At 37.7% G+C, this 20,597-nt stretch overlaps 1 long non-coding RNA gene across 4 annotated transcripts in view; it reads right to left on the bottom strand.

Moving 5' to 3' along the window:
• LOC145544964 (uncharacterized) overlaps positions 1 to 20,597 on the bottom strand; it is a 59,912-nt gene that overhangs the window by 28,141 nt on the left and 11,174 nt on the right. For 3 of the 4 annotated variants that reach the window (XR_014081763.1, XR_014081764.1, XR_014081762.1), the window contains exon 2: positions 19,080 to 19,173. The exons of the other annotated variant lie outside the window; for it this stretch is intronic. This is a non-coding gene — a long non-coding RNA (uncharacterized LOC145544964). The remainder of the gene's footprint in view (positions 1 to 19,079; positions 19,174 to 20,597) is intronic. 4 annotated transcript variants of the gene reach the window in all.

Here is a 20,597-nt window from a genome sequence, read left to right as displayed (position 1 = left end):
TGTTTTCTATAGCAAATGTACCATTTTACATTCCCACCAGCAGTGCACAAGTGTTCCAAATTCTCAACACCTTCCCTAACACTTGTTATTCCTGTTTGTTTGTTTTTTTTTGATAGTGGCCATTCTAAAGGTATCAGATGATATTTCACTGTGGTTTTGATTTGCATTTCCCTGATAATTAGTGACAGTGAGCATCTTTTTATATGTTTGTATGCTCTTTGTGTATCTTCTTTGGAGAAACGTCTATTGAAGTTCTCTGCCCATTTCTGAATTTTACTATTGAGTTGTACAAGTCCTCTATACCTTTTGGATATTGATCCTTTATCAGATATATGGTTTGAAAATATTTTCTTCCATTCTGTAGTCTTTTCACTCTGTTGGTTATTTCTTTTGCTGCACAGAAGTTTTAAAGTTTGATGTAGTCCCATTTGCCTATTTTTGCTTTTGCTCTCTGCATTTTTCATGTCACATCCATGGAATTATTGCCAAATCAAATGTCAAGAAGATTTCCCCCATATTTTCTCTTGGATTTTTATTGCTTCAGGTCTTATGTTTAGGTTTTTAATCCATTTTGAGTTAATTTTTGTATATGACATAAGTTGAACATCCAACTTCATTCTTTTTCATGTGGCTCTCCAGTTTTCCTGACACCATTTGTAGAAGAGACTATTCTTTCCCCATATGATATATTAGGTCTTATTTTTGGATTCTCTATTCTGTTCTGTTGGTTTATGTCTATTTTTATGCCAGTGTCATGGTTTGATTACTGTAGCTTTGTAGTATGTTTTTAAACAAGGAAATTTGAGAACCGTAGCTTTGTTTTTCTCTCTCAAGATTATTCAGCTATTATGAGTCCTTTGAAATACCATATGAATTTTAACATGATTTTTTTCTATTTTTGAAAAAAATGTCATTGGAATTTTGATAGGGATTGCATTGAATTTGTGTAAATCTTACATAAATCTTTGTTTATGTAATGTAGACATTTTAATAATATTAAGTCTTCCAATCTGTTAATATGATATGCCTTTCCATATATTTGTTTCTTCTTTAATTTCTTTCAGCAATGTTTCATAGTTTTCTGTGTATAAGTCTTGCCTCCTTGGTTAAGTTTATTCTAAGAATTTTATTTGTTTTGATGCTATTATAAATGAGTTTGTTTCCTTAATTCCTTTTTCAGATTGTTCATGTATTGATTTATAATTGATTTTTGTGTGTTTATTTTGTATCCTGAACTTTGCTGAATTCCTTTATTAATTCCGGCAAGTTTTTTTGTATGTAGAATCTCTAGGATATTCTATACAAAAGATCATGTCATCTGCAACCAGAGCTAATTTTACTTTTTCCTTTCCTGTTTGGATGTCTATTTCTTTTTTCTTAGCTGATTTCTCTGGTTAGGACTTTCAGTACTATGTTGACTAGAAGTGGTGAGATTCTAGATTGTTCCTAATCTTAAAGGGAAGGCTTTCAGTTTTTCATCATTTAACTGAAAACTTTCGTTTTAGTACCTAATGAAATGAAAAGTTGCCAATATATTAACACAAATTTCCCTAGGGTGAGAGCCAGTCACAATCTTAATCAAAGTCATGAGAGAAAAATATGGTAATATCTGATGCACTAGTCAAAAGTTCAAACTCAGCAAACTTGTGTTCTATTCCAAGTCAGTCACAAATTTGCAGTGAGGCAAGCTTTTTTTCTCCACCAAGTATCTGTTTTCCCTTTTATGAAATGGGATAATTTTTTAGAATAATTTTGTCTCTCTAAGATTTTATCTCTTTATGTTTTATGTGTATGTAAATTACTTTGTACTAATTGGTGATAAGAATAACTTTAGTCAAATGTGAGATTACAGCAAAATCTTTTTATTGGAAAAGATTATTGGGATCTTCATTTTTATTCTGAAAATAAGACTTCATAAAGATAGTAATTTTTGGATTTGCATTTATGCTTATCTTTAAAAATCATAGTAGTAACTACTACCTATAAATAAATAGCATAACTTTATTTTTTAGTACAGTGTTTTGAAATAAGGTAGCATGCAAGAAAGTCTGTTGAATTCCTATTAAATAAAAAGGTAATTCCAAATTGTATAGTATGTTACATTTTCCTTACATGTCATATTAGTTTTCTGTTGCTTTTAATCTAAATCAAGTAAGGGTTTTATCTCCATCCTGGAGCACAATTTGTGTCCATTTGGTGACCTGTGAAACTAGATAACATATATTTCTGCCCCCAAAATACATTGTTGGAGTAAGCATTGGGTAGCACTTATAGATGTTCCAGCTTAAAAAAGGAGAAGATAGAAGGTAAAGAAAGAGTGACTGGTCCCAAGAACTTCAAAATTCAGCTGGGGAAACTCCATTAAGCTCCAAGGTCTGGGAATTATCCTCTATGGTGTATGACATGAGTCACCTTTTCTTTTTCATGGAAAAAGTATGTGCTGGCAGCTACGAAATTTATCAGCCTGTTTCCCTCCTGTAGAATTGTGAGACTCTCACAGCCTTTTTTCTTTTTATCCTCTTTTCTTTCTTAGCCCAAGCTCACAGTGTTTCTGCTGATATAAAATTCTCAAGAACTTTCTAGGTCTCCCATGTATGTCACAAGAACTCACTCTATTCTATAAGAGGGTCATCCATAGGTCTTTCCTAGATAATCCCATCTATTCTCGGATTTCACTGAGATAGCTGAGGGACAAAGTCTTTAAGCTTCTGGAAAACTCTCTGGCTTGGTTGAGGGGATCTGTGAGTCACACCCTCTTCAAAGAACCTTTTGTGTGACTGAATACTCTGACCTTTTAGATCTTTCTGAGCTAGTAGCAAAAGTTTGTCCAGCCACATCCTGCGTTTTCGTTTTTTCTCTAGAGTACACTTTGCTGACAGTGAATCTCTCAATTTTCATGTCCTTTCTAATCTGGATAGGTTGAGAGTTTCCTAGATCATCAAAATATGGATCCCATTTGTTTAACAGTTCTTTCCTCAATTTATTTATTTTCTTTCACGTTTTACTATAAGCAACTAGAGGAAAAATATTTGCATCTTCAACACTTTGCTTGGAAATCTACCAGCTGAATGTCCAGTTTCATCATTTATAAATTCTGCTTTCCACAGAACTGCACAGTACAAATCCTTAAAGTACCTATTTCTGCTAACAGTCTATTCAATGCAATCTAGACTTTTTTCTACCATGCTTCTCTAATAATCTTCCAGCCTATGCCCACTGCTCAATTCCAAAGCTACTCTCACATATTTAATTATGTTACAGCAGCATCTCATTTCTAGATACCAAAATCTGTATTAGTTTTCTACTGTTGCCATAACAAATAACCACAAACCCACTGACTTAAAACAGCACAAATTTATTATCTTGCAGTTCTGTAGATTAGAAGTCTGACACTCACTGAAATAAAATCAAGGTATCTACAGGGCTGCTTTTCTTTATGGAGGCTCTAGGGGAAAATTTGTTTCCTGCTCACTCAGATTGTTGGCAAAATTCAACAATTCCTTGTGTTTGTAGGACTAAGGTCCCCATTTGCTTCTTGGTGTAACATGAGATTGTTTCAAGCTTCTACAGACCACTGAACTTCTTTTTTTAAAACTTTTTATTTTGTTATTTGGGGTATAGCCAATTAACAAGCCACTGAACTTCTTGGTACATAGCCCCATTGCTCTGCAAAGCCCACAAAGGCAACTTCTCACATCACATCTCTCTGACTTCCATAACTTTTGATATGGAAAGTTGCCTTAGTCGCTCATTACCAAAGGTTCTATAATCTCATCATTTTTCTATATTTGTATTCCCAGAGTCACTTAGAAACCTTTTTTAAAATTTTCAAATTGTCAGACTTGGGGCTAGTGTGTGTATGTGTGTGTGTGTGTGTAGTGCAATATGCTCAGAGAATGTAACATTTATGGTTTCAACTTTGGGAATTTTGAGATTATCTTTGTGACTTAGTACGTGATCAGTTTTTATAAAAGTTCCATAGACATCTGAGAAAAACATGTATTTTCTGTTTATTTGGTATGAAGTTCTATATATCAGTAAGATTTAGTTTGTAACTGTGTTAAACCAATTCTCTGTATCCTCATTTATTTTCATCAACTTAGTCTGCCAAATTTTTAGAGAGATGTACTAAAGTATACATTCTATTTTGGATTGTGAATTATTCAATGATTTTCTGGGAGAGAAGAAGCACTATGTAGACCTAAATCATGTTATATATAACCAGTGATCCTGAAGAGAAATAGAACTAATTAAAACTGAAGAAATCTGTTTACATAGTATCACAAAAGCATCCTAATGAATTTTTGCCATTTCTTTTTCTTGCATTTACTATACCAACCCCACTCACACAGTAAGTTTGTTCTTTATTTCTCATCAATTTTCCTGAACATAGAGTACTTTTTGTTTCTCCAAGGTCAACAATCTAGAAATTTTGAAAGAATAAAGTAGTTCAAGACACTGGTGAAGCATTCCGAGAGCAATATGGGGCTTTATAATCATTTTATTCCCCAAATCTCAAGGGAGGAAAGTTGGGAGACAGGCCATTTCCAGGAGTCAGATCTTTACTTGCAGAATTTTTAGTATAGAATAGACTTCCTTTTGACTTGCATTTTGTAAAATAGCAAAATGAGTTTGGAAAGTAAGCTCAGTGAATTGGTGAATTAATTTCGTGAGTTTGCTGATTTTTGTTTTTGTTTTACATCTTACAGCTTAGTCTAGTGACCACCACCATAAAGAATGATAGTATATAACTTTCTTACTATAACATCCCAAATGCTGCCTTAAAAGAAATAGAGAATTTTTATAAAATCACATAATCGCTCTCTTAAATGCAGCACAGTCTACACTCCTATGTGAAGACCTATCGAGGGTATACTCGGAAAAATTCCTCCCATTTTTTCAAAATTTATGGGTTTTCATTGTAGAACTGCTTTTTCATAATTTTATCTTAAGGACCTTAAGTGTCCTGTAGTTAAATATGCTTAGTTTAGGAGACTTAAGAAAATGTAAAACCTATTTTAAGAACCACTCTTTGCTAACTTACTTTTTAGGGAAGCAAATTCAACAGGGTTCCATGTGATAATGGGCCAGTGAAGATTTACTGTCTTAGTCATTTCGAGGGCTGAACCTCTTGGTTTTCTATGCCTTACTAAACTAGTTACTCTGCTGAACTATGAATTAACAAAATAAAAGCCATCAGCAGCATGAAAAGAAAGCTGCTGCAATATCCTCTTATCAGAAAAAAAGAGACAAGGCATAAAATCTTCGGCTTTAGGAACAAATAGTAAATCATTTATGCAAGAGAGATTTGGGAGAGGAAATGTGGCATCCAGACAAATAAATAAAATACTGACAGTGCAGTATTAAAATGAAGTTAGCTAGCATTTAACCAAAGAGTGAAAATAGCCTGATTTTAGCTTCAGGCTGGTTAAAGAGCACAAACTTCTTAGGCTACATATGCTGACCTGCAGACAGAATTTTCTTGTCAATTCACACTTCACAGGTTTTCCCAAGAAACATATTGTCAAGTTTTAGATGTGCTAAGATCTTGATTCAAGACAGAGGGATACACATGTCTTCACGGGAAGATACATGAAAGGTTGCAGTCAAAGTTTAATGTAAAGGATGAGATTTATCTATCCATGTCCTTTCTTGTCAGTTGCTCATTGGTCCCCAAGCTATGAAAATGCTCTTTCTTCTTTTTCCTTTGCCTCAATTACAACCCCAGAGATTCCAGAAGAGCTCTAGTCTAAACCTTCAACTTTCCTTGATAGATAAGACTGGCAGTTCCCCACACCTTGCCAGCTTAAAGGAGTCTTTCTTCTTGCTTTTGAATTTTGTACCAATTCATACCCATTCATTTGCCATATAACCATGTACTGACTTATGACTTTTTCCTTTACTGTTTTTTAAACAATTATTTACTTCTTTTCTGTTATTGAACTTAACAACATTTATCTTTAATCATTTATATTAGTTTGTAAGTTCCTTGAAGTCAGTTCAGTTCAGTCACTCAGTTGTGTCTGACTCTTTGCGACCACATGGACTGCAGCACACCAGGCTTCTCTGTCCATCACCAGCTCCCAGAGCTTGCTCAAACTCATGTCCATCAAGTAGGTGATGCCATTCAACCATCTCATTCTCTGTCGTCCCCTTCTCTTCCTGCCTTCAATCTTTCCCAGCATCTGGATCTCTTCCAATAAGTCAGTTCTTTGCATCAGGTAGCCAAAGTCTTGGAGTTTCAGCTTCAGCTCCAGTCCTTCCAATGAGTTTTCAGGACTGATTTCCTTTAAGATTGACTGGTTTGATCTCCTTACAATCCAAGGAACTCTCAAGAGGCTTCTCCAACACCATAGTTCAAAAGCATCAGTTCTTCAGCGCTCAGCCTTCTTCATGGCCCTACTATCATATCCATGCATGACTCCTGGAAAAACCATAGCTTTGACTATATGGACCTTTAGTCCACGTGTTACTCTTATTTGAATAAGAGGGAAGGGAAAGGGATCAAAAAGGTGGTAACCTCTACTTGGACTGGGGCTGTCAGCTCTTGCAAACCCATGAAGCCAAAGAAATATGCCCATTTTTAATGACAATTAACAGAACTCAACCCGGCTGCATGGGATAGTGTGGTTAATATTGATTACTATTGTCTTGGAGATAACCACCAGTGGTTTACCAGTCACATTCTCTCAGATACACCTTGTGGGGGAAGCTGAAGAAAGGTGAGTAAAAAGGGTAGGAGAAAGAAAGGTCAAGAATGTAGATAGATTGGCTCAGTGAGGAACAGGACCTGAAGCAGACGTAGGGGATGGATTCAGGGCCAGGGAAGAGCTGGTCAGTGAACCAACCAAAAGAGCTCCAGGTGAACATCAAAGATAAGAATGGGAACCAGGCTGTTCCCTGCATACTGATGCATGGCTGGATCAAGGAACTAGAGAGAAAACAGATACATCTGCGCCACAAAAGCCAGTTCAGGGCTTCAAACAAGCTGTCTCTCCACATCTATAGAGCTTTTATGTTTCAGTTGAAAATAATCTATTTCAGAACATGTGGGTCTCTCAGTTCAGGTACCATTCTGGCTACTAGGGGAAATCTCTTTTGCTCTGTTTGTTCTTTAGGTATTTTCTGGCATCCTTGCACTTTCTTGGGGGCCCTGGAATGGTCCTATCTTATTCCCATTAACTCCACCTTCTACACCATGTCTTGTATTCACATGCTCTGTCTTATTGAAATGTTCTTTCCTGTCTCCTCTGTATTCAGGCTGCCAACACGAATTCTCTACTGCAGAGAACTGCATTCTCAGGCACAAGTTGTACTGTGAGGCTCCCAGTTTCTGGTTGTCTTAGTGTGTGTTTGCAATATCACTGCCTGGAGTGGCAATAAAGCCCTATTCACAGAAAATGCTATGTCAGACTCCTACACTGACTTCTATTATTCCAATCCTTTGGGCTATTCTAAGAGCTTTATCTGTTCCTCCCACTTTCCCTAGCATTAGCAGGTGCCCATTTCTCCTGGCTATTTGTTTAAGTAGAGTTTACCTGTTTGGTCTGCCTGAACAGGAATTAGGAAGTCCTGTTGATGGTAGCTTGTAGGGTTACTCAGGGTCTGTACAGACTTGCTATTTCTCAGATTATTTATGCAATTTATTTGTCTGCATTCTCTTACCTCTGTATCTCTAAAATCCATCTTAATGCAATACAGCCCTTAGTGCCAAGCCAATTTTTTCTAATACATGTTTTTCCTAAAGCCCCAATACCTTCATTTTTTGTTCTGATTTATTGCTGCTGCCTAACCACAGCTATGAGGCAGAAAAAAATAATAATAAAAAAATTTTAAATCCTAGTAACAAGCACATCAGGATTAACATACTAGGTCCATGTTAAACCACCCAACAATGAACTAACTCATCTTTAATTTATTAGCTTGATTCTGATATAAATTCTGAATGAAAAGTAAAATGTTGTGTAGATTAATAATATTAAAGTTGCAAAACAAACCTCCTGAAAAAATAGGAAACCTTAAGCAAAGGGAGCTGTGCCATCTTTAATTCATTGCTCAGTTCCCAGGCAATTTCCACACATATAGGATGCAGGCTCACAGCGTTTCTTAAAAAGACTCTGCAGTACCAGAACAATCAGTATAAGGTATAGACAGCACAGCCCAATACTCTAAACTTTAGAGCCTCACTCCCATGTATTCTGTGTGATATTGGCATGAAAAACATCTCCTTATGACCTTTCATTAAGTATCACTTGCTTCTGTAAATTCTATCAGATAGATCTATCATTCAAGAAGCAAAAATTGCAGGTCAAGTACTAGATAAATCCCTAAGTGGCCTAAGGAAGGTATTATCCAACATTTGTAGTTTGCAACCTGCAGCCAGGGATTAAGCACTGTGGAGCTGAAGGATCTAAATCAACAATCTTGGAATGAAAAGAGCATCAGTGTCAAGTGACTTGAACTTTCTCAAAACTTTCAGTATTCAGTAAAATATTGTTTATTTGACCAGATTAGGAAGGTCAGCCTGAATTTGTGAGGGGGACACAAGACAAACAACTTCTAGATAATGAAGTGACTTCTTGGTTTCCCATATACATAGTTACTTCAATCCAGGCTCTCAGTACAAATGAATTATGGTTCTGTTCCTCCTCTTAGAACTTAAAAGAAAGAGTAAAGTTGGCATGTTAATTCTACGAACACAGACAAGTTTTCTAAACAACTTACTTAATAATTAGCTGAAACATTCTCCCTTCAATATTTACATCAGCAGTTCTCAACAGGACACAGTGTTATGTCAAAAGCAACCTGATACCAATCATAGTAAAAATATGAAAGTTTGCAAATGACTGACTTTTAAAAATAAACCAAGGAAGACTTGAGTTTGAGTAAACTCTGGGGGTTGGTGATGGACAGGGAGGCCTGTCATGCTGCAGTCCATGGGGTCGCAAAGATGGACATGACTGAGTGACTGAACTGAAGGAAGGCTTAAGGTTGTCACAATAATATCATGGTCACACATTTATATTTCAATATGTTTCCTTGAGAGAAAAGGCAGGGGTGGGATTTCAGAGATGAAGCCAGGAATTGCACATGGGCTGTGTTGCTCATGCCAGCACCATTCTTATATTTCACAGGAAAAAAACAGAGAAACTATTGCTTTCCATGGTCAATTTTCTTAACAAACCCTTTTATTATACAGAGATAGAACCAAACCTTGCTCACTTGGCTTTTTTTTAAATTGGAGTATAGTTGATTTGCAATGTTGTGTTAGTTTCTGCTATACAGCAAAATGATTCAGATATATATGTGTGTGTGTGTGTGTGTATGTATATATATATACTTTTTCATATTCTCTTCATTATGGTTTATTATAGGATGTTGAATATGGTTCCCAGTGCTACACAGTAGGACCTTGTTGTTTATCTATTTTATATATAGGAGCTTGTATCTGTCAATCCCAAAGTCCCAAAATTTATCACTCCTCTACCCCCTTTCCTCTTTGATAACCATAAATTTGCTTTCTATGTCTGAGAGTCTATTTCTGTTTCGTGAATAAGTTCATTTGTGTCATACTTTAGATTCCACAAATAAGTAATATCATATGGTAGTTGTCTTTCTTTTTCTGACTTCACTTAGTGCAAAAATCTCTAGGTTCATCCATGTTGTTGCAAATGGCATTATTTCATTTTTTGTGGCTGAGTAGTAATCTGTTGTATATATATACATCTTCTTTATCCATTCAACTATTGATGCACTTGCCTTTCTAATTATAGCTGATGGTTAGAATTAATTATGTTTTCCTTACTGTCTAAATCTATATGTAGCAAAGAATGTGGGCCTCAGAGATTTACCCACCACTAATGTATTATTGAAAATTGTAGTGAAATAAGAAAAAGTGGTAGGAAAGAGGAATATAATCTGGAGAAACAGTGGAGCCTCAGAGGGTGACACTACCTTGGTGAGGTCACCTCAAGCCAGTCTTAGTCTTACAGGTTGAGAAGCAACTTTGCTAGGACTCTGATGTTTGTCAGACTGATTGAGACTGTCCAAACTGTGAAGGGACTGCTGTACAACATTATTCACTTACAGATGTTATGCACGTGTTTACAGTGGGGATATTCTTTCCCAATTACCAAAGTTACTTCCTTCCTGATCTCATAATACCCTGGGAATTGAATTTGTGATCATAAGGTTAGCTGATAGCATGGAATCAGAGAAAAAAAGTAGCAGAAAGTCTAAGAATATCCTCCAGGCCATGAAGAGGTTTGAAGAATTATCCTCCACCCACAGTAGAGAACACCTTTCTAGTCACCAGACTGAGTGAGTTCTCATAGAGGGCACACCCTTCCCTGAAGAACACTGAACAGACCCTGCCAACATCTGATTCTTTGGATTTCTTTTCTGTGTGCTCTAAGCTTCTTGAGACCTTTCTATTCAGACAGTTGGTTCAGTTTCAGTATATTTCTGCAACCATTAGTGTTGTGTAGTTATACAAAATAGAAATTGACTTCCACTAACTTGAACACAGGAGTGAAGTTTATCAGAAGGAGCTGAGAAATTTTACCCAGTTGAATGAAAAGATGAAGTCCTAGGTCTCTGAAAGAATGCATGCAGCTGCCCTCTTGAGGCTTACTTCTTAGTGAGAGGAAAGGAAATAGACATTTAAATAAAAAGAGGCAATAATTTATGTAGCTTAACTATAGAAATACATTCAGATTAATAGGGATTACCAAGGAGGGAACGGTCAATTGTCCCTGACAAGGGTTGAGAATAAGGTTCAAGGTAAGGAAAGGCTGAACAAGGGAGGTGATATTTGAGTTGACTCTTAAAAGATAAGTAGATATTTGCCTGGTGGTCAAAGCAAGCAAGAGTACTCAAGACACAGAGACATGGAACTGGGACAGAGTGTGATGTATTTGAGAAAGTGAATATCATTCCATTTACCTTTAACATGGAGTAGGGATTGGTAAGGTGGAGTTTAGTGAGAGAAAAAAAAAAAACTGGACAGGAGGCAGGAGACTGGCCGTGAAGAATCATGTTGCAATAAACTGATCATAGAAGACTACTATCATATTCAAAAGTAAGTTTTATGCATAAAACTCCTGTACACCAGAAACTCAAAAAAATGCAAAAGTACTCATAGGATTATTTTTCAAAGCTCAACAGTTTTTTTCTGTCTTCTGCTAGGAATCACTGATTCTCTCCTCACCAATTCCTCACTACCAACCATAACCTGCATACACACACACACAAATCTTCATGATATGTCATGCCCACTGGAGTTGTTTTTGAACACTTAGGATATATGCAACCTTACAATGTAACCCCATTAAGACTGACTAGACTTCATCTTTTTGAGAACCATTCTCTGAAGATCCTTCTCTGGTAATAGAAGATTTTGCCAATAATAAATTGAGTAGTTTCTAGGAGATCTTATTGGTTGGTAATAAAGTATATTAAACCTATCTTTCTGATCATACTTGGCCTTCAGATATGTTCAAACTAGTTATTCCGGCGGGATAGAGAGGGTAATTCATAGAGTCCAAACTGAGTATCAGACCATGCTGGACTCTTTCCCCATCATCCTCATGGATATGTTAATGAAACATGTGGCAGATCCAGATACAGATCAATCTTGGAGGGAAGAATTGTGAAGGATTTTGTCCATTCTGGACACAAGAATTTTGACCATAATACTCAGTTAGTATGCCTTCAACTGAGGTTATGAATAACTTGAACTGTAAAGGGCTCTTTAATTTTGGAATTTATAAAGGCAACCAGTGGATTTGCTGAGAAAACTAAATCTTCGTTCTGAAATGAGAATTTTAACTTTTAAATATGCTATCATATGTAACTGAATTTGGCTCAGATGGGAAAGAATCTGCCTGCAATGTGGGAGACCTGGATTTGATCCTTGGGTTGGGAAGATCCCCTGGAGAAGGGAATGGCAAACCACTCCAGTATTCTTGCCTGGAGAATCCCATGGACAGAGGAGCCTGGTGGGCTACAGTCCATGGGGTCGCAAAGAGTCAAACACGACTGGGCGATTAACACACATACACAGTAAAGAGTATTTTGTATTTAATATATCTTTTATTGTGGATTCTGCTGTCTATTGGCCTTTTTCGCTGACTAAGAAAGTGAGGAAACCCCTAATAAGCGTGGCCAAAAGACTATTCTGATTCTTCTAGGTTTTAGAAATCCTCTTGCCTCAGCTTCCTAGGTTGGGATTCTTCTCTTTCAGGACCCTTATTTCTAGTGGTAGGCTTAGAGGCTTTGCGTATACATTCCTCAAAGGGCAGTTTTTACCAGTAGTTTTCTATAGAAGACTTACTGTCTTTCGAAATGCTCTGCAAAATGCTGGTTGACCACTTTACTAGTTAGCAAAAATGGCTATGTTGTTGCAGTTTCTGTCTGTCTCTAACTTGAGTCTTCTAGAGCCACATTGTATCTGTCCTAGCCACTTTCTGTGATGTGGAAAAGAGGGAAGGGGAGAGTTGGTGATGTTTTGATGCTGTTCATATCCTTACCTTCTCTTTTCCACATCCTTCCCCCAAGTAAGTAGCAGCTCATAACACTTTCCAGTAGAATGTAATATTAATAACTCCACCAGTAAAGAAGATCCAGAAATAAAACCAAACTTACTAGTTCCAATTTTTGTACAAGATCACAATGAAAATATCTAAGAAGCAGGGATTTTTAAGAATACGTAAGATTATTTTAAAATTTTGATTCTCCATACAATCTCAGATTATTATCAGAGTGCATTTCAACTATGGCAGATGACATATTCCAAAGACGACTGCAACAGTATCTCCCAACGCACATGCTCTTCTACCATGTGACATTGCTACTTTCCCATGGAGAGGTCACTATTCCTCTACTCTCCTGAATCTGGAGAGTCCCCGTGATAGCTTTGGCAGTAGAATACAGTGGACATGATGATGTGCCAGTTCTGGGCTTAGCCACTAACTAGCCTGGCAGTTTAATTCCTGCTTCTCAGAAACTAGCTGCTGTGTAAGCAGTATGATTACCTAGAAACCACCCAATGAGAATTTTCCACAGTTTATTGTGATCCACACAGTCAGAGGCTTTGGGTCAAAAAAGCAGAAATAGATGTTTTTCTGGAACTCTCTTGCTTTTACGATGATCCAGCGGATATTGGCAATTTGATCTCTGGTTCCTCTGCCTTTTCTAAATCCAGGTTGAACATCTGGAAGTTCACGGTTCACGTATTGCTGAAGCCTGGCTTGGAGAATTTTGAACATTACTTTACTAGCGTGTGAGATGAGTGCAATTGTGTGATAGTTTGAGCATTCTTTGGCATTGCCTTTCTTAGGGATTGTAATGAAAACTGACCTTTTCCAGTCCTGTGGCCACTGCTGAGTTTTCCAAATTTGCTGACATATTGAGTGTAGCACTTTCACAGAATCATCTTTCAGGATTTGAAATAGCTCAACTGGAATTCCATCACCTCCACTAGCTTTGTTCATAGTGATGCTTCCTAAGGCCCACTTGACTTCACATTCCAGGATGTCTGGCTCTAGGTGAGTGATCACACCATCGTGATTATCTGGGTCATGAAGATCTTTTTTGTACAGTTCTTCTGTGTATTTTAAGCCAAAGCTTTGATTGTGTGGATCACAATAAACTGTGGAAAATTCTGAAAGAGATGGGAATACCAGACCACCTGACCTGCCTCTTGAGAAACCTGTATGCAGATCAGGAAGCAGCAGTTAGAACTGGACAAAGAACAGACTGGTTCCAAATAGGAAAAGGAGTACGTCAAGGCTGTATATTGTCACCCTGTTTATTTAACTTACATGCAGAGTACATCATGAGAAACGCTGGGCTGGAAGAAGCACAAGCTGGAATCAAGATTGCTGGGAGAAATATCAATAACCTCAGATTTCAGATGCCACCACACTTTTGGCAGAAAATGAAGAAGAACTAAAGAGCCTCTTGATGAAAGTGAAAGAGGAGAGTGAAAAAGTTGGCTTAAAGCTCAACATTAAGAAAACTAAGATCATGGCATACTGTCCTGTCACTTCATGGCAAATAGATGACGAAACAGCCACAGACTTTATTTTGGGGGGCTCCAAAATCACTGCAGATGGTGACTGCAGCAATGAAATTAAAAGACACTTACTCCTTAGAAAGAAAGTTATGACCAACATAGACAGCATATTAAAAAGCAGAGACATTACTTTGCCAACAAAGATCTGTCTAGTCAAGGCTATGGTTTTCCAGTAGACACATATGGATGTGAGAGGTGGACTATAAAGAAAGCTGAGCACCAAAGAATTGATGCTTTTGAACTGTGATGTTGGAGAAGACTCTTAAGAGTCCCTTGGACTGCAGGGAGATCCAACCAGTCTATCCTAAAGGAGATCAGTCCTGGGTGTTCATTGGAAGGACTGATGTTGAAGCTGAAACTCCAATACTTTGGCCACTTGATGTGAAAAGCTGGCTCATCTGAAAATACCCTGATGCTGGGAAAAATTGAGGGCAGGAGGAGAAGGGGGCGACAGAGGATGAGATGGCTGGATGGCATCACTGACTCAATGGACATGAGTTTGGGTAAACTCCAGGAGTTGGTGATGAACAGGGAGGCTTGGTGTGCTGCAGTTCATGCAGTCGCAAAGAGTCGAACACAACTGAGCGACTGAACTGAACTGAACCCAATGAGAATTCCAAGCCACCCCTGAAAGGCCCTGGAGGATGAGATGCTATGTGGAGACAGAATCAAGAGACACTGAAACTCTAGATGTGGAAGTAAAGGTTTTATCTTGGGCATCCAGTGTAGCAGAGCCTTCAGAAGACTTGTGACTGTAACTGCATGAGAGTCCCCAAGAAAGAACTTCCTGGATGATCTTGTCAACCCACAGAAAGAAGAGAGAAAATGAAGTTTTATTTGAACCACTAAGTTCTGGGATGGTTTGTTAAGCAATGATAGATAGCTAGAACTTAATCTGTGGTGACTATTGCAGAGTCTGAGGGAAACCTTTCTTTCCAAACTTTACATGGAGTAGCTCTGTGTTTATCTATTTCACATTTATGGATTCTTCATGAGAAATCATTTAGAAAAGAGTGGCTCCACCTCTTTAAAAAGCTTGACTATCACTGCCATTGGTAGTCAAGAGTTGGCTAAATAAATGTAGGCCACACTTGAGAACCATAAAAAAACACTATGACATCAAATCTCCCCTGATCAGATTCCTTTAGACCCAAATATACTTAGGCCCCTCCAGATGGACGTGTATTTTTGTCTGATTTCTAAAACCTTTGATATAAAGGACTCCAAATCTGGTTTCTAATGGTCCTCACCATTGGGAGATTATTTTTTGCTCAGAGGCTCAAAGACTGCAGACTGTGTTTTATTCCTACAGCTGCCCTTATTTGAATTCGGGAAAAAGAGCTCATGGCATCTTGCTTGGTGATGTAGACTGTAGCTCTTGGAAGAGAGCAAAAACCAGTTTCCTTGGTGCCACCATCCTGTCTTAGGCACAAGATGAGGAGAAAATCATCTTAATAAGGGCATTTGTTTTCATTAGAAATGGCCTTTTCATAAAATTTGCACATCCTCTGGCCCCAAGCTTTGCCTAAAACTTTTGAAGTGCCCTTGCCAATCAAAATCATTTTTCCTTCGACACTTAGCAAAGCAATATGTAGAAATATTTCCTTAAAGGCTTTCAGCATGCTCAGCTAAGAGCAGTGTTTTTAGTCTTCTACACTAGTGTTCTGTTTCCTTTTATCATTCATACCATCTGTGATGAAGTCTATTTTGTTAACTCAGAAAACCTCAATTTCTGTAAGACTTTAAGATGAAGCATTAACATATTTTTATGGATTGTGCTACCATTATGGTTTTGGAGACTTCTCATTTCTGTTATTAAAAAGAAAAACCCTGCCATCTAAGCTTCTCATAAGAAACTATTTTTACATTTATAATCTTTAAAGATGCTTATGGAAAGAAGTGCTTTGAACTCTTTCAGTAAGATTTAGCTTAGCCTAAAGCTTAACAATAATGTAATTTGAGTGAGTCTGATCCTACCTGTCAGAGATGCTGCAGAAAGATGCATAAATCACAGTCAGAATCTCATCTGAAACCAGTTTAAAAATTCATGTGGCTAAGAATCATTCCTGTGTGATCTGGTTTCTTAATACCGTAGTACACAGTGAATACTGGGATTCCAGAGCTTGAATGCACCTTGAAACTCATTTTATCAAACCCATTTGTGCTAGTGCTACAGATGAGTAAACTAAGGCCATGCATTCAGACTGGAAAGTATACTTTCTTTCCACTGTCCGCTTGCACGTAAGTCAAAGTGTGCGTCTTAGAATCAGCAGCATCACTTGGGAGGGAGTTAGAAATGCAGGATCTCAGGCATCACACCAGGCTGACTGCATTGGAATCTCTATTTTTACAGCATCTCCAAATGGTTCATAAGCACACTGAAGTTTGAGAAGCTCTGCTCCATACCGCATTTTCCCCCAGAGAAGGGCAAGCCTTTGGAATACACTCCTTGCGGATTCAAAATCCAGAATTTTTCACTAATTAACAAAGTGACTTTGACCAAATCTCTTAACCTCTCTGGTCCTCAGTTTCCTCATTAATTAATGGGGGTAATGATACCTATAGTGGAAGGTCACCATGGAGTTTAGATGGAAAGAATGTTTGTATGGTTTCTAGCCAAGTACATGACTGTAGATCCTCAATAAATAGAAACTGTTACTACTGCTGCTATTGCCACTGCTGCTGCTACTTGCTACTATTGCTACTGCTGTTGCAGCTCCTGCTGCTGCTGTGGTACTACTATTACTGCTACTGCTGCTACTACCACTGTGGCCACTGCTGTTACTACTGCTACTGTTACTAGTACTGCTTCTTCTACCGTTGTGCTGCTACTACTGCTATTGCTATTGCTAATACTACTACCACTGCTGCTGCTACTGATTCTCCTACTACCACCATCACCATGGTTATTAATAACTCAGAGAGGGAAAGTAACCTGCCATACATTGACAAGTGACCAAAGTGAAACTGGAGCCCTTGTCTCCTGACAGTTATTCCAGGGGAGCTTTCCCTGGACCTTGTAATTTCCCTTCTCTTTTAAGTGCAGCTAAATGCTAGTGTCAACATTCTTATATAAGACCACTTCAATTCTTGGAGTAGAATATAGAAAAAGGAGACCACTTGTTTTCAAAGTTCCATTTAAACCTCTTGAAATGAAGTCAATTTGCTCAATTCTGTATTTTTTCAGGCTGTCATAGCTTCAGCTCAGTCTGAGTTTCTTCTAGGTGACATCTTCTGTTTCCTTTAACTATGGAAATAGTGCCTTTCTCTAATTTTGCTTCTGGCCTCCAAAAAATTTCCAAAGAGAGTTTTGCTGGATCTGGTAGAACATTTGTTTTCTTAGAAAACAGGATATGTGTTACAGGGAGACCTTGATTTTTTAAGTGAGGTTTTTGTTTGTATATTTCAATCTTAGTCCTTTCAGCTTTCAGTCCTGCTCTAAAGCATACCTACCTCTCCAGATACATAACCCCACTTTGAGTAGTTGTAAAGAAAGGAAAAAAACCCCTTTATTGTATGAAAATAGGATTTCCATTTGGCAAACTAAAATACATGTTGATTTCTTTCTTTGAGGTCGCAGGGTGACTTTTGATCCCTGTTCTTAGAACTGAAGACATGTGACTTAATTTGAGAACACTGGCTAAACTGTTAACCTCTTAGCCTCAGATATGCTAGATTCCAAATAGTTATCAATCCTCTGAATGGTAGAATAGCATAGTTTTGTGGAGAAGCATTCAAATATCCCAGCAAGATTTGTAAAAGTACTTTGCATCCATTTTTTACCTAACGGATATTCCTCTTTCACTTAAAAGCAAGTGAAGGAAGTATTGATAAAAACAAAAGAACAGGATCATACAATAGGACCAATCTTAGGCTGGATCCACTGTGGAAGATAATGCAATTTCACAGTTAATAAGAAATCACATGGCATATAGGTATGCACCTTAAATATATGTGATTTTTATTTGTCAAAAATAAATAACGTGAAAGATGAAATAATGCATCTCACTCTGTTATATAGGTGAAAAGGCACTGGATTTTCCATCTCCAAGAGGCTGAGTCTCCTTGGCTGCTGCTAGAGTGAATGGGTACTGGGATAGGTTTTTCACTGATGGCTGTATCTGACACTTGCTCAGTTTAGCAAGAGCTGTGCTTTGTGCTTTTAACAAAATGACCGGGGAGTCTGAATGCCTTAACCCATCAACACAGAGCCGGATTTCCAAATTCTACCCTATTCCTAGCTTGCATTCCACTGGATCATAACAATGGGAAGCATGCTGTGGTTGGGTTTGGCTTTTTAAGTACATCATTCTGTTCTTTTCATCTTTAGCCATAGGAGAAGGCAATGGCTCCCCACTCTAGTACTCTTGCCTGGAAAATCCCATGGACAGAGGAGCCTGGTAGGCTACAGTCCATGGGGTCGCTAAGAGTCGGACACAACTGAGTGAATTCACTTTCACTTTCACTTTTCCCTTTCATGCACTGGAGAAGGAAATGGAAACCCACTCCAGTATTCTTGCCTGGAGAATCCTAGGGACTGTGGAGCCTGCTGGGCTGCCATCTATGGGGTCGCACAGAGTCGGATATGACTGAAGCAACTTAGCAGCAGCAGCAGCAGCAGCAGCAGCAGCAGCAGCAGCAGCAGCAGGGATCCAAATGAATAAGAAGCTCCAGTACATATTTTTTCAAAACACTCCCCCCAACACACACAAATTGACCAAATTCACAGAGGAGCTGCTTTGTTAGGGTCAAGGAGCCTTAAGCATGGCTCTTAATTATAAGCCATAGACACTAAATAAGAAGTCTGACATTTCCTAAGAGGAAACATAGGTACACAAATATACTATGTTGTCTTAAATTCCAAAGGCAATGTTCCCAGAGTCTTAAAAAAAGAGGTCCTTTAAAATTCTTATCTATCCATCTGTCTATCTATCTTTTAAGGACTTCTACATTAACCAAACACAGTTTCTGAGTACTTTACAAATATTAACTCACTTAATACCTTTAAGAATCTTTACCAGATAGGTTGCTCTTATCTTCCTTTACAGATGAGGAAATAGAGTCATGTAGAATTTAGATAACTTGTCCAAGACCACCTAGCAAATAAATGACAAGATTGGAACTCAGAATTTCAACTCTAATGTCTATGCTGTTACTGTGCTACATTATGAGGTTATTGTGTTGCAATTTTCTTTACACTTAGCTGGTACATAAATTTGTTAGTTGTGGTACTAATGAAACTAAGTTGGTGAATTCAGTACTTACTGTGCCAATAATTTGCCAATTATTGAGGCTCTGCATATATGATATATAATCTATAGTCTGTATCTTTAATTTCAATGCCTTCAATTAATTATTAGCTAGCTTTTTCAATTCATAAGACTATGATAATTTTTCCTTTTAGGACCATGTGTTATTATTAACTACAAATACAAAAAACAACTGAAGCATTATTTCAAAAACATCCTGAGGTTGCAATATAAGGGACGAGGTACAAATGTCCAGGGCTTACTAGAGACTTGAAAAAGAGAATTTTAAATGAGACTGGAAATGAGTTATTTGCCTGTTGAACACCTCGATGTTTTCCTTCCATGCCACTATGTGCATGAAAATCTGCCCTTTAAATCAGATTATAGGTGGGAAAAGTTTTCAATAACCGATCACAACCACCTCAAATCAAAATTGCCCAATGTATATAAAAAACAAAGAAACCTCCATATCAAAAGGGAAGCGATATATGTATACCTATGGCTTATTCATGTTGAGATTTGACAAAAAACAACAAAATTCTGTAAAGCGATTATTCTTCAATTTAAAAAAAAAAAAAAGAACCTCCTTAAACAGTAACCAGAATGCTTCTGGAACCACCCCATTGTGCCTCAGCCACTCCAGCACAGACAGAGGAGTGTTGCCGTGGTGGCAGGGACCCAACCACGTGGGCTGGTTTCAATAACCAGCAGCTGCTCACTTCAGAAAAAGCAGGATGATAGCCCAGATCTGAATGAGCATTTTTCTCTAGGCTCCGACCTGACCTGAATATTGTTTTCTCATTGAATTTCCTTTTATTTGTTTATTTTAAATATCAACTTTCCTTGAACTTTCCCTCATTTGTGTTGCACTTGGCAGGACTATAGAAATTTTCTTTCCTTCTGTACAAAATGTTTTTTTCTTTAACAGTTCCTGAAGTTTTCCTGTGTCTTCCTTATCTTCCCACCACCACATTTATGTACACATACACACCCCTTTGCCTCATTATATAAAGATCCCAAATGAATCCCCTGAGTTTATTTGCTCCAAGAAGTGTTAACACCCAGGTAGCCCAAAAAACCCTCCATGATTCACCCAACACCAAGTACATTTCATCTGCCCTATGAAAATTTGGAGCTGGAATAGGAAAATGATCAAAGGCTCACATTATTCTGGCCATGCTCAGAGAATCTATGTTTTAGTCCTAAACATATTCTTCATTCACAGTTGGTTCAAAACCTGTTTTTTTCCCCTTTATTTACATATGGGCAAA

The sequence above is a fragment of the Giraffa tippelskirchi genome, chromosome 4 (genome assembly GCF_054371585.1).
Source record: "Giraffa tippelskirchi isolate mGirTip1 chromosome 4, T2T-mGirTip1v1.2.pri, whole genome shotgun sequence".
Classification (NCBI taxonomy): Eukaryota; Metazoa; Chordata; class Mammalia; order Artiodactyla; family Giraffidae; genus Giraffa; species Giraffa tippelskirchi.
Note: the sequence above shows the minus strand (reverse complement) of the source record. Positions and strands in the feature narration are given on the sequence as shown.